The sequence below is a fragment of the Ovis canadensis genome, chromosome 1, assembly GCF_042477335.2.
Source record: "Ovis canadensis isolate MfBH-ARS-UI-01 breed Bighorn chromosome 1, ARS-UI_OviCan_v2, whole genome shotgun sequence".
Lineage (NCBI taxonomy): Eukaryota > Metazoa > Chordata > Mammalia > Artiodactyla > Bovidae > Ovis > Ovis canadensis.
Window position 1 is genome coordinate 175,179,671 of NC_091245.1, and position 15,846 is coordinate 175,195,516.

Sequence of the window (15,846 nt, forward strand, 5' to 3'; positions counted from 1 at the left end):
CCTTGTGATGACCAACTTGCTTTATCGCCTAATAAAACTTCCTTGTTTCTGCTCTCCTCTGTCTATAAAAGTCTGTCATTTTGTACAGCTCCCTAGAGCTCCCATCTGCTAGATGGGATACTGCCCAATTCATGAATCACTGAATAAAACCAATGGGACCTGTAAAATTTACTCAACTGAATTTCATTAACAAATCAGAGAATATGAAAATTAGAAGGAACCCAGTTAGTAACCTGACTCTGTGTTTCCCCAGGACAATGAGTGAATCTCAGTCTTAAAACTGGGACTAAGGAGTTCCTGGGACTTGGGGCTTCCAGTGCTGAAATTTGTACTCTTCTGTTATTTATAGATCTATACTATAATTTCTCAGGCTTAATCAATTCATTTGTTTGTTCATCATTTATGCTCCTTATTAGGATCTGTGTGTCAGGAACCAAATCTCTGTTCCCTTTGTATTTTCAGCACTATATTTCCTGACTTGGTCTACACAATTTGATATATATTTGTTGACTGTTATTGATGAGCAAGATTATGTTACTTGGGGGAACTGAGGTCTTTATTCAAGTCATATTGGACCAGAAGAACAATATTAAAGACGGAAAGCTGACAGCTTCATGAGAACATTTTCACCAATTTTTCCTTTACTTCCTATATTTTATGTACAGAGTGTATACAACTGCATAATGAAAAATAAAAAGCATTTTTAAAAGAAGAATTATCAGTGCCTTGTGTTCCCCTGATTAACCAAAGGGCTGCTGATTCAGGAAGTGAAGATTGTGTCATAGGATAAATTACTATCTCAGCTGTCCTGATTGCCAGGCTTCCTGCCAGTCGAGCAACAAGCACCTTATCATCCCCCTTCACTGCCCCTCGCCCGTTGCCCTCACAAATTATTTGCAAAGACAGAGGAGGGCAACAGGTGAATAGATTCTGATGCTTCCTTGACTATATCAATAAACATCCCCCAGTTCCTGTTCATATTAAAATCCAAACTGGCAGTGGAACAAGCTTAAAAACTGATGTAGCACTTGAGATATGCGATTTCAAAGAAGGGGATTTTTCTCCAGCTGTGCTGCATCTCCACATCTGCCAAAACGCTCATGGTTTGACTGTGCATTCCGAGTTCCAATCCTCCCTCTTAAAACGATGAGAACCATGAGCCAGAACTCATTAAGAAATTACCCAGTAAACACTCTGACTCCCAAGTTGCTTTCTGAGAAATAGTACATTATATTCACTATAGACCTTTAAGTGGGAGTCACTGCCAAGAAATTCCAACAGAAATGAAAATACCAGAATTTTGAAGTTGAACCACAACTGCTCCTTGATACCACAGTACATTTTGTTTAAAGAGTTTCAGTTCAGTTCAGTTCAGTTCAGTCGCTCAGTCGTGTCCGACTCTTTGCGACCCCATGAATTGCAGCAAGCCAGGCCTCTCTGTCCATCACCATCTCCTGGAGTTCACCCAGACTCACGTCCATCGAGTCAGTGATGCCATCCAGCCATCTCATCCTCGGTCGTCCCCTTCTCCTCCTGCCCCCAATCCCTTCCAGCATCAGAGTCTTTTCCAATGAGACAACTCTTCGCATGAGGTGGCCAAAGTCCTGGAGCTTCAGCTTTAGCATCATTCCTTCCAAAGAAATCCCAGGGTTGATCTCCTTCAGAATGGACTGGTTGGATCTCCTTGCAGTCCAAGGGACTCTCAAGAGTCTTCTCCAACACCACAGTTCAAAAAAGCATCATTCATTACTATTTAATTTTTCAAATATTTCTCCATCCACTTTAAAATATCCTTTTTCATTTGGTTCCCCTCCTTGAAACTCAGAGTATTATTGTCCTATAACTTGAAACTATACCCTGGGATTGTTTCATTATAGTGCAGAAGTAGATTTCCAGAGATCCATAGACTGCCACTTGTTATATAATGTCGCACAACACACAATCCATGTGTGACTTCCCCTCTCCTATCCTGCTCTCATTCCCATAGGTTAAAATAAGTAGTGAGCATAGACTGGAAGAGAAAAATGTCCATCACTAAAGGACAATCTGGACTGAATATCTGATGGGAGCAAGGCTAAATCTCTTGAAGACAGGCTACAAGGAGTTCATGCAATTTCTCTACACAGGCCAGAGATATTTTCAGCATCAGTGTGTAGGGTCACTTTCTTCTGCCCTCCTGGCTACTTTCTTTAGAGTTCCTGAGCAGAACAAACCCCCAAACCATGATGCTGGTTAGGACAGTCTTGATGGCTCAGTACCAAAAACAACTTGCACAGCAGCATTCAAACTTTCGGGTAGAAAACACAGAAACAAACTCTGGTACTGTGGTGCTCACATCAGAATAACGTGGAGAGTTTGGTTAGATTACTAAAGCTCAAACCCACCCCGAGGATACTTTGAAATGCCCTCCTCCTCACCCACCTGTACCCCTATTAAGACCATTGCTCACAGCTACTGCCTAACCGTGATACCATGAATAGGATGTGGTCAGCATGTCAGTAGTCACCCTGCCATTTGAAATGTGCATAGCTCATAAGTCAGTGAGTCCACTCACAGAACTTTATTCAACTGATACCCAAATGGGCTTAAAGCTCAACATTCAGAAAACTAAGATCATGGCATCTGGTCCTGTCACTTCATGGGAAATAGATGGGGAAACAGTGGAAACAGTGACAGACTTTATTTTGGGGGGCTCCAAAATCACTGCTGAAGGTGATTTCATGAAATTAAAAGATACTTACTCCTCAGAAGGAAAGTTATGACCAACCTAGATAGCATATTCGAAGCAGAGATATTACTTTGCCAACAATGGTCCGTCTAGTCAAGGCTATGGTTTTTCCAGTGGTCATGTATGGATGTGAGAGTTGGACTGTGAAGAAAGCTGAGCGCCAAAGAATTGATGCTTTTGGACTGTGGTGTTGGAGAAGACTCTTGAGAGTCTTGGACTGCAAGGCGATCCAATCAGTCCATCCTAAAGGAGATCAGTCCTGGGTGTTCACGGGAAGGACTGATGCTAAAGCTGAAGCTCCAATACTTTGGCCACCTGCTGCAAAGAGCTGACTCATTGGAAAAGACTCTGATGCTGGGAGGGATTGAGGGCGGGAGGAGAAGGGGACAACAGAGGATGAGATGGCTGAATAGCATCACCGACTCGATGGACATGAGTTTGATTGAACTCTGGGAGTTTGGTGATGGACATGGAGGCCTGGCATGCTGTGATACATGGAGTCGCAAAGAGTTGGACACGACTAAGTGACTGAACTGACTGACCCAAAAAGAAAGTCAAAATATGCAAATCACGTGACATTTACCATTGCTTATAATAATAAAATGAACTGATTATATTAAGCATGATATCAAAGCAGTAAAATTTTGTTAAAAAGGTAAATCTGTATCTGACATGATTAAGAAAAATAACTCAATTTCTCACTGATTTTGACTGTCTATTAATTGGCTGTGAATCATCATTATTACACAGGAACAGGGCAAAGGAATGAGGTTGAGAAATGATATCCTGGGGATGGGTCCACATAGCACATTCATCAGAATACTTGGAAGTTTTTGTTACATCAAAGCTGTAAGACCTGCAGGAGAACTTCCTGACCCTCCTAGTGTAGCACACTGGGACGGTCTACAATTGATACAACTATGACAAGATTTTGTTCCCCTCAATGTGGCCAGGCAAGGACCTGCTGCCACCAGCAGAGAGCAGCTTCTTCCATTCACTCCAGAGTGCTGCACAAATAGCCACTGTTCCATGTGTGCACAGAAGTTTGGGAAATTGTGAATTTGGGGAACTGCAGAAGTTACCTGGCACTTGTATCACTGCATGTCTCAAAGACTAATTTCCAAAGAAAAGGAAAGAAAATATTGATTGCAACTAGAGCATCCTATGTAAAAGAATGAAGATTCCTGGGGCTATTTGAACCCTTTCTTCATCTTTTACCTTAAAGTCACTTTGAAATGCTTAGTGAAAGAAGGCAGACACAAAAGATCATATAATATATGATTCCATTTATGTGAAATGTCCAGAAAAGACAAATCTATACAAACAGAAAGTAGATTAGTGGTTGCCTAGGGCTGGGGGTAGGAAAAGACTGACTGTAAATGGGCATCAGGAATCTTTGGGGGATGATGAAATGTTCTCAAATTGGACTGTGCTGATGGCTGAGGGCTGAACAGCTCTGCAAATTTACTAAAAATCATTGAATGGTACACTTAAAATGAGTGAATTTCACAATACTTAAACCATATATCAATGAAGCTCTTAAGGAATACTCTGAAGTAATATTAAACAATTTATAATTTTATCCATATTACTTAGATTTCTCAACAGAAATGCACATGTTATAAAAAAGAGGTTGCAACATTGATATCCTTTTTTTCATTAAAAAAAGAAGTTATATTTTAAAGGAGAAAAAAAGTTTTTAATCTTGAATATGCACAGAAAATGACTCAGAGGAAATACAAGGAATGTGGTTTTTAGTGGATGAGATTAAAGTTTCCTTGCAGGGAAATTTTTACTTCAAACTTTATGTATTTTTGTATCATTGTATATTTTTATAGGAAAATATTCCCTTTATTTAAAATATACAAATTATCCTTAATGTCTATGTCTTTCTTTGAGTCTTAAGCAGATTTGTCACCAAGGTTCTCAGAACATGAGTTATATATAATTAAATACATCAGTTCCAGAATAAAATGGTAAAGTATTTGCTGATTCTGGAAAAAATGTGATTAAAGATTTAATGTGTATTTTTTTGGCAAAACTGCCCTGTAATAATGTTTACAGAGTGTGCTATGTGTTATATTCATGATATGCAGACAATTTTAGGCCAGAGTTTGGCAAGTTTTTCTAAAAGAGTCAAATAATAAATATGCTAGTCATTGTGGGCCAATCTGTCTTTGTCTCAACTGCTCTGCTGTTACAGGTAAAAGCAGCCAATAGACAATTCATAAATGAATAGACATGACTGTGTCTATTGATTCCTATATTAGGTGGCAGGTTTGATTATTTTTAATTTTAACAGTTCTTTGAATATGTATTAGAAAATTATAACTAGCTTCAAGTCCATGAATTAATAAGTATTATTGCTTAGAATGAGGCTAAATTCATGCAGGTTTTTTTAAAGGTTGGAAATTTAAAACAAATATTGAATAAATAACAGCACAGAAGATATCTGAGTATGACAAAAATCCATGAAAGATGTTTGCAAGTGACAAACATTTGGAAAAACACATTTGAGTACAAACATCAATTTCTTATTAACAATAAATGGTAGAATGAATGAAATCTTTCCAGATGAAGTAACTCTTGTCAGAACACAACCCAATAATTGAAGCAAAGCTCCCTGAAAGAAATATCAAATGTAGACCAAAAATCCTCAAAAGCAGTGATCCTTACCCATTAAAAAAAAAAAAAAAATGCATAGGTAAAAGTAGCTCCCTGTAATACATCCAAATTCAGAGACTTCAAAATGGTGAAAGAAATGAGAGTATACAGAACAGTGTCGTTCCCAGGTTTTTCCCAAGCGCCCCAGTGCACATGACCTGTGCTCAGTGATGAACTCAGCAAATCAAACAAACAGACCAAGAATACAGTGCTCTTTGGGAACTAGTGCCCTCCTCGCATACCAATTGTGATGACACAGGAAACTGCAGTGTCAGAACAAAGTATTGTTGCTGCCAGCGACTGTCCCCATTCAATTCGACAGGCTGCAATCCAGGCCAGAAAAAGAACAGAGTTTTAAACCCCTTGACTCTTCCTCCACTTTCCTAAACATAGCCATAATTTTCCAAACTGATAACCATCATTAGGGCTTTTTTTCCACTTAGGAAAATCAGAAGTGTGAAAAGGCGGGGAGGCTGTATGGTGGAGGAAGAAAGGAGAGAAGGGTCTTTAACATCTGCATGCTACATTCTCTACACATCCTAGTTTACTGAGTACTTACAACAAATCCACATGATAGATATAATTATTTTCATTTTGGAGAAAAGGAAATGGAAACATTAGTCTAAACGTTATCTCCTTTTTCTCCTCAAAATGACACTTTCATATCAGTAACACTGAACAGTAAATACTGATCTGTAAATATGTCTTATTACTGTAGCTCATGTTTCCCCGTTAGCTTTTCTCAGGCCGCTGGAATGTTCTTTGTATAGCTATATTCAACTGAATTGCACATGGCTTTAAGACTCAGCTTAAGCAAGACTTTCCCTAAGAAACCTTCCTGAACACCCTCCTCCACTCCCAGTTCACACCGGCCTTGGGTTTAATCCCACAAGGCACTAGCATTCTACAAAGCTCCATGGTATGCTCACGAAATCACTGATTTACCTGCAAACCTCTCCCAGTAGCTAAAATCTCTGAAGTTACACAGATTATTTCTATATGACTTCTCAAGTTTTTCTCAGAGCTTTAATACTGTGTCTGGTACAAAGCAAGAACTCCAGAATTTGCTGAATAAATAAATGAAGGAAGGAACTGCATTGCCCAATGTCCTACAGTATGTTCATTGTAGAACCAGAATTTGAAACTAATTTCTCTTTCCATTATACCACAATGTGAGTACAAAAAAAAAAGAAATCAATTAATTATTTACTACTTTAGCCTGAGGATATTAAAGAAGAATTAATCAATGACTCAATTGCTCTTAATTACCTTGGGAAACCTTCAGGAAGTACTGTAAACTTCTAAGGGGAAAAAAGCTTATAAGGGTAAAAAAAATTTAATACCTGAAATCCAGTAAAAATTAAAATTTTGTTATGTACAAAAGCTGAGATTTTCCCAGAATTAAAGTGCCCAAAGTGGGAAATGGCAGTGTGATACTCAAATATCCATCAAAGTCAGATGACTCTATCTTTGTTGTGAGGCCCCTCTAAACTCACACCAGGACAAAGTATTTCTGTCATCCTATTAAAAAAAAAAAAAAAAAAACCCTCAATAAGGTCCCGAGGTGGAAGCTGTTTCATATCAAACTGCCTCTCCGAGATGTCCCGAGAGTAGTTCACAATACCTGAGCACCCAGGAATCTACATATACCCACTGTCTGACTAGGAAACAAGCCGAGCTCACACTGAATACCAAGTTGTTATTCTTACTTCTCTTCAATATTTTTCAGACAGTTCTGTAGTATGGAATGTGGTTGGGGGCTGGAGGCCTTTACCAAAGTGAATCTGCATTCTTTAGGGGCACGAGAACCCAGATTCTGCTGACACTACCACCATGCTGAGCCCTGAGTCTCAAACAAATTTAGGGACTGACACTGGGCAACAAGAAGCTATAGCCAGGTTATAAACAAGGCAGTGACCAGACTGATGTTTGAAGTATTCTAGTTGTATCATCATCATTATTGTTACTGTTATTATAACCTCCACATGACTGCATTCTCACACACACTCCATAAGCTTCAGGAGAAAGTGCAGCTGCAGCTAGTATACATGAAGCCACTTTCAACAGACACGGAGAGATGCATTAGAAGATAGAAGCAACATCAATCACGTACGCCATGAAGGGAAAATGATAGACAAGTGTTTCTCTAGACTAATGTATTCCACCGAACTGACAAAATTAAAAAGTATTTGTTGCAGGTTTCCAGTGTGCAAAGCATTGTACCAGGTGCTGCTGTATTATCTGTGGGGTGAGATGAAGAGCTTTGATGGCTTCTCAGGCAAGAACTCTGGGGAAACTTTTTTTAGTAACAGCACCATTGTCTAAGTCAGGTCCTATGCTTTTCCACTTCAATTTTTTAAAGACACAGTTAGCTGACTCATAAATAATTAAATATAAAGAATCATCTGCTATTTTGTGGGCAATATATTTTTTCCAGTGACCAAAATATTAATGTCTACTCTCTATGGCATTGGTTTTTGAGTTTCACCGTATTTGAGAAATTTAATTATTGATCAGAAGGTTGTGTGTACATCACACATCCAGAAATAAAATAGAACTTGCTAATTTTAAAGAACATTTTATGAAACACTGAACCATGTCTGCTCCCAAATTACCTAAGGATCAAAATATACCCATTCCTTTAAAACTCAAGATCATTCTTCTTTGAATAAAGATGTTAACTCCTTACAATCAAGAGCCTTTGTTAAAAGTAACCATAAATACCACTATACCATGTAATGAAAGTTACAGTGCAATTAAATAAATAAAAGTTTTAATTTATATTCCCATTACACTTCCTTAAGGATATACCCTTTTCAACTTTATTGGACTTAGGTATTACTCAACTCTGTAACATCAACACATTTAGAAACCAACTCTTCAGATGGATACTAGCCACATATGCAGTTAATTCATTTAATAAGCATTTACTGTGCATATGTGCTGGATATTATTCTAGATACTAGGAATTCAAGCAAAGATGTTGTGGAGGAGACAAGCAGGTAACAGTTAAATACAGTCAATGTGCTCTATTGAAGTTCCTCAGGAGGGTACCTGATCAGATGTGAGCAATCAGGAAGCCTTCCTAGTCTTGAAAAAACAGCAGAAACTAAACGGTTTCAAAAATCATGCTAAACTAATCCACAGTGAGCTAATTATAAAGAAAAAAATTCCATTCAACAGTCTTTTTTTGACTTTGACCCCCATAGGCAGTCCCTATGGAAGATACCATTAACAGCAAATACCCTATTCATCTACAGGCCTATAATCTAATTAAGCTAGTAAACACACATTTTAGATGATGCTTTATCAGCAGAAAACTTGTGATCAAGCCCTCAACTGCCACTTGCTAACTGCATGATTTGGGACATTAGTGTCTCATCATCTGTATAATGTACATTAATAGCATATATGTCACATATTACAGCAAAGATGAAATAATGCTACTAAAGCACTTAGGCCAACCCGGAGAACTCAGAAAAAATGAGCTATCACAAAAGCCTCATTAGCGTGATTAATCTTACAGTTAAGTGTGCAAATATTCAAAAGAGCAAGCAACCATTTTCAAAATTGGTTATTTTTTTTAAAGATTTAGCAGAGACAGTGAGGTTTGAGCTCACACTTAAAGGCAAAATGAAAAAGGTTTTACATGGTAGAATGAATAGCAAAAGTCAAAATAACAGTGATTTGTCCAGAGGATAATGAAAAGACTCAATTTTGACTCTGAGTAAAGTTTGTTTAAGGAAATAGAAGTAGGACTTGGAAGGTAAGCTGGTGCCGGGTTACAAAACTCCTTCAAACAAGCTTGAGCTTTGTCCTATACATGATGGGGACTGAAAGTTTTTGTTCAGTAAAGTCTGATGACCAAAAGCAGGAATTTATAAGAAAAACTGGAAAGGGGGAGACAAGTTAGACAAACTAATTAGGATGTGACTACAGTACTGTTGCATGGCAATGAGTCAATTAAAACACACACTGGAGCAGTGACAAGCAGAAAGATGGAGACAAGAAGCATTCTGAAGAATAAATAAACAAAGCATAGTCACTGAATGCAAATACTGGCCATGGTCTTAATCTAAAAAAATGCTGTCAGGCCACATTTTTCTAAGAGTACTTAAGTTTCTGAGTTCAACCTGTGAAATTCCAGAGACATGTTGATTCTTCCAGATAGTTTAACAGCTGATAAGGGTATTTTGCTCACCAAAAGCATTAAATCAGTGTTGGTGATCATAACACTGTGATCTGTACTTGTACATTCATGCTCATGCCAGCATTATTCACACTAGCCAAAAGGTGGAAGCTACCCAGATGTTTCCCAAGGATGAATGGATAAACAAATGTGATATATACATAAATTATGATACTATTCAATCCTAAAAAGAAATAGAATTCTGATTCATGCTACAATATGGATGAAACTTAAAGATATCATGGTAAGTGAAGTAAGCTAAGCACAAATAAACAAATAACACTATGATTCCACTCACAAGAGGTCCTTGCGTGTGTGTGTGGTAAGCCGCTTTAGTCGTGTTTGACTTTTTGCAAAGCATCCACCAGCATCCTCTGTCCATGGGATTGTCCAGGCAAGAATATTGGGTTGCCGTGCCCTCCTCCATGGGATCTTCCCGATCCAGGGATCAAACCCACATCTTCTGTGGCTCCTGCACTGAAGGCAGATTCTTTACTGCTGAGCCAAGAGGTCCCTAGAGTTATCAAATTCATAGAGACAGAAAGTATAAGAGTAGTTGCTAGGGGCTTAGGGAAAGGAAAACAAGGGGTTATTGTTCAATGGGTACAGAGTTTCAATTTTACATGATGAAAAAGACCTAGAGATAGATATTAGTGATAGTTGCACAACAATGTGAATACACTTAACACCACTTATCCATATATTTAAGAATGTTTAAAATGAGTATTACTCAGTCATGAAAAACAATGAAACAACACCATCTGCAGCAATGTGGATGGACCTAGAAATAATCATACTAAGTGAAGTAAACTAAAATGAGAAAGACACATATCATATGATATCCATTATATGTGGAATCTAAAACATGTTATAAATGAATTTATTTACAAAATAGAAGTAGACACACAGAACACAAATTTATGGTTACCAAAGGGGAGGAGGGCAGGGATAAATAAGGAATTTGGATTAAAATATACCCACTGCTACATATAAAATAGATAATCAACCATGACCTACCTTATAGCTCAGGAAACTATACTCAGTATCTTGTAATAACCTATAATGAAAAAGAATATCTCTCTCACTCTTTGTCTCTCTCTCTATATACACACACACACACACACACACACACATATAGAAAGTGATTCATGATTCATATATACATGAAAGTGAAAGTAAAAGTGTTAGTCACCCAGTCGTGTCCAACTCTTTGTGAGCCCATAGACTGTAGCTTGCCAGACTCCTCTGTCCATGGATTTCTCCAGGCAAGAATACTGAAGTTGGTTTGCCATTCCCTTCTCCAGGGGATCTTCCTGGCCCAGGAATCAAACTAAAGTCTCCTGGATTGCAGGCAGATTCTTTACTATCTGAATCACCAGGGAAGCCTACATAAATAATAAACATATATGGCAGAAAGTGAAGCAGAACTAAAGAGCCTCTTGATGAAAGTGAAAGAGGAGAGTGAAAAAGTTGGCTTAAAGCTCAACATTCAGAAAACTAAGATCATGGCATCCAGGCCCATCACTTCATGGTAAATAGAAGGGAAAACAGTGGAAACAGTGTCAGACTTTATTTTTCTGGGCTCCAAAATCACTGTAGATGGTGATTGCAGCCATGAAATTAAAAGACGCTTACTCCTTGGAAGGAAAGTTATGACCAACATAGATAGCATATTCAGAAGCAGAGACATTCCTTTGCCAACAAAGGTCTGTCTAGTCAAGGCTGTGGTTTTTCCAGTGGTCATGTATGGATGTGAGAGTTGGATTATACAGAAAGCTGAGTGCTGAAGAATTGATGCTTTTGAACTGTGGTGTTGGAGAAGACTCTTGAGAGTCCCTTAGACTGCAAGGAGACCCAACCAGTCCATTCTGAAGGAGATCAGCCTGGGTGTTCATTGGAAGGACTGATGTTGAAGCTGAAACTCCAATACTTTGGCCACCTGCTGTGAAGAGCTGACTCATTGGAAAAGACCCTGATGCTGGGAAAGATTGAGGGCAGGAGGAGAAGGGGACAACAGAGGATGAGATGGTTGGATGGCATCACTGACTCAACGGACATGGGCTTGGGTGGACTCCAAGAGTTGGTGATGGACAGGGAGGCCTGGCGTGCTATGTTTCATGGGGTAGCAAAGAGTTGGACATGACTGAGCGACTGAACTGAACTGAATATATATATATATATATATATATATATATATATATACTGAATCACTTTGTAATACACCTGAAACTAATGCAACATTGTAAATCAATTATATTTTGATTTTAAAAATTTTAAAAGAATGATTAAAATGGGAAATTTTGCATTATCTACATTTTACTACAATAAAAAATAATAATGTAGATCTAATGCCCTGAGAAACAGCATGCTCGCTCAAAACAAGAGAAAAGTAAAGCCTGCCAACCCACTTAGCCTAACTACTCAGCCAAAAGAGATACCCATCCTTCTCCAGGTCAGACACCATTAGTTGGCTTGTCCAACTGAAGAAATGAAGGGGACAAAGTGTCAACCATCATCTGTATCAAAATGCTAATGGTAGTACAATGGCACATGCCCCTCTGCTTCTCAACTGCCCTGGTCTGACACTAAAGGAAAAAAGAAGAAGTCACTTCATCAGTCAAAGCAATCCTTCACCTTGGTACTTCCACTTAGTGACAAATTCCCTGGAGAAAGGAAAAGTAACTTGCCTAACTCTGTGCCCTTAACTCCAGAGCTATAACAGATGCTCCATAGACAAATTCACGAATTCTGAGGGACTATAATTACTTAATATACTTCTATCAGTTAAAATTTTCCCAAGTGAATACCATGCCCAGCACTATACTAAATGGAATGCAAGCACAGAAGTATAAGATATGGTCCCTGCCTTTTAAGATCATGTAATCTACTTGTGGGAACAAGAATCATACAATGATATAACAATGAACAATACAAGACAGTATATAATTAGGTGCTAAATTGTGTAGTCCAATTATAAGTACCATAGGAGGTCATAATGGAGAAGGCAATGGCACCCCACTCCAGTAGTCTTGCCTGGAAAATCTCATGGACGGAGGAGCCTGGTGGGCTGCAGTCCACGGGGTCGCTAAGAGTTGGGCAAGACTGAGTGACTTCACTTTCACTTTTCACTTTCATGCATTGGAGAAGGAGATGGCAACCCACTCCAGTACTCTTGCCTTGAGAATCCCCGGGATGGGGGAGGTTGGTGGGCTGCCGTCTATGGGGTCGCACAGAGTTGGACACGACTGAAGCAACTTAGCAGCAGGAGCAGCAGCAGCAGCAGGAGGAGGTCATAAACATGTCTAACATCCTGTTGAAATGAACAGTGGGTCAGGAAATCTTTACTCACTGCCCACTTGTAGGAGTAAGTAGAGACATCTATAAAATAAACTGAAGGCTTACAAAAATATCATATTTAATTTTGTATGTAATACACCTCCTCTACCAAATAATTCCTTTCTTGACTTTTTTCTTCCACATTTTCCTGTTTCTCAGCCTTGTTTACCAGTAATTATAAAGTACTCAAAGGAAAATAAATATGCCAAAAACCATTTGAAAGAACGTGTAAATTACTGTGAAACACAGGTACTCAATAAAAAATCAGTAGATTAGTAAATTCAGCCTTTGTAAAAATAAACTTTGCATTCAAAGCTTAATTTGTTCAGACAAAGCCAAGAAGAAATAAGTATACAGACTTCCCTCCAATTCATATGAGGGTTAATGAGATCCAAGGACAATTGTATTTATTTAGCATCAGAATTCAAACCATCTGCCTAAAGAAATAAGAATTTCACAACACTTTACACGTCACAGACCAAAACAGACTTTGTTTCTATAAAGACTCAAACTGTGAATGTATGTATCTTTTTTTCTGGCCAACTTCAAACATTAAAAGTTGCATGGCTATGTAGTTTAAGCAGTGAGCTGAAGAAGCGAGGCTTTAAATTCTGTTTCCTAGGCTGCCAGTGACTATAATCTCTCTCCATCACTTTCTTCATCCCTTCTCCCTAAGTAGCAATCAGACATATTCTGCTCCATCAGAATTGCATAAATACAAAGCTACCTGGTATTTCTCAGTCAACTACCAACCCTACATAAATCTGGCAAGACTTGAGGGTACTTTGGGTAATATACTGCTGTATAACAAACTCACTCAACATTTTGTGGCTCAGGAATTAACAAGAGCTCAACTAAGCAGTTCATCTCATCCACCTGGTGCAAACTAATAACTGAGGCCAAAGGATCAGTATTCAAGACGGTTTCCTCACTTAAATGTATTGCACCTCTCTGGTACTTCATTCTGTCTCTTTTTCCTGTTCAATCTCACTACCCACTCCTTCTCTCCTCCCCCTTGCCCTTCTCCCTCTCTGTCTTTCTCTCCACTTGGTATGTCATGCTCCAGGAAGGGCAAGGACTAGGGTAAGGCAACAAGAGGTGCCTTGGGCACAAAATTTAAGGAAGCACAAATTCCCAAGTGCTGCCACCGTACTTACTGAACCTTGAGAATGAGTGCCTTCTTAAGAGTGACTCTCCCAGTGTGCAAAATTTAAGGAGGTGCTCACTCTCAGTCTTGTGCAAGTACATCTGAGAGACAGCATCTCCTTAAATTTTGCACCCGAGAAAACCCACTTGCCTCAACTCACAGTCCTCGTCTAGGGCCTCTCCATATGGATCAGAAGTACCAAACTGAGACACACCAAGCATGGTGATCTCAGGGAAGACCACCTATGTCATAACTATGGGAGTTAAAGCTGCTGGGCCAAGGAAAGTCTTTGCATATAACTGGGTGGTATCACTTTCACCCTATTCTATTGGTCAAAGCAGTCAGTAACTCTGCCCATGTTCATGGGTAAAGAAACAGACACCAACTACTGATAAGGTTTAAGGCAGTCTCATTACAGAAGAGCAAGCGGTATGAGAACAATTTTGGAGCTACTTTGGAAAATACACTCTTCTCCATCTTCCTTGATAAATTTCCCTTCATGTTATTCCTGGAACATTGAAACTAATTAATATCCTAGCTGCTAAACTTCATTTTCAATTCAGTATACTGAAGCATACTGCTTGCTACCAGACCTTCCTTTATTAACTATACTCTTGCTTAAAATTTACAGCAATTTCACTGGCTGATAAATAAAACCTAGTCTTCTATCTGTCATTTAAAGTGTTCCCTGGTTTAGTGCTGTCTCACCTGTTGTGGGTTAAACTGTGTTCTCAAAAAGATACATTGAAATACTAACCCCTAGTACTAGTAAATATGACTTTATTTGGGGGGAAAAATGTCTTAACATGTAATCGAGTAAAAATGAGATTATGCTGGATTAGTTCAATTCAGTCACTCAGTCGTGTCTGACTCTTTATGACCCCATGGACTGCAGCATGCCAGGCCTCCCTGTCCATCACCAACTCCCAGAGTCTACTCAAACTCATGTCCACTGAGTCAGTGATGCCTTTCAACCATTTCATTGCCTGTTGTCCCCTTCTCATCCCTTTCTCCTCCTGCATTCAATCTTTCCCAGCATCAGGGTCTCTTCCAATGAGTCAGTTCTTCACATCAGGTGGCCAAAGTATTGGAGTATCAGCTTCAGGATCAGTCCTTCCAATGAATATTCAGGGCTAATTTCCTTTAGGATGGACTGGTTGGATCTCCTAGTTGTCCAAGGAACTCTCAAGAGTCTTCTCCAGCACCACAGTTCAAAAGCATCAATTCTTTGGCACTCAGCTTTCTTCACAGTCCAACTCTCACATCCATACATGATTACAGGAAAAACCATAGCTTTGACTAGACGGAGCTTTGTTGGCAAAGTAATGTCTCTGCTTTTTAATATGCTGTCTAGGTTGGTCATAGCTTTTCTTCCAAAGAGCAAGCGTCTTTTAATTTCTTGGCTGCAGTCACCATCTGCAATGATTTTGGAGCCCCAAAAAATAGAGTCTATCACTGTTTCCATTGTTTCCTCATCTATTTGCCATGAAGTGATGAGACCAGATGCCATGATCTTAGCTTTCTGAATGTTGAGTTTTAAGCCAATTTTTTCACTCTCCTCTTTCACTTTCATCAAGAGGCTCTTTACTTCTTCTTAGATCGGGTCCTAATCCAATGACTAGTGCCTTTATTAGAAAAGGAGAGAGAGATCGGGACAGACACAAGGAGACACAGGAAAGAAAGCCACACGAAAACACAGACAGACAGGAACAATGCACCTACAAGCCAAGGAATGCCTGCTGCCAAGTCGCTTCAGTCATGTCCGACTCTGTGCGACCCCAT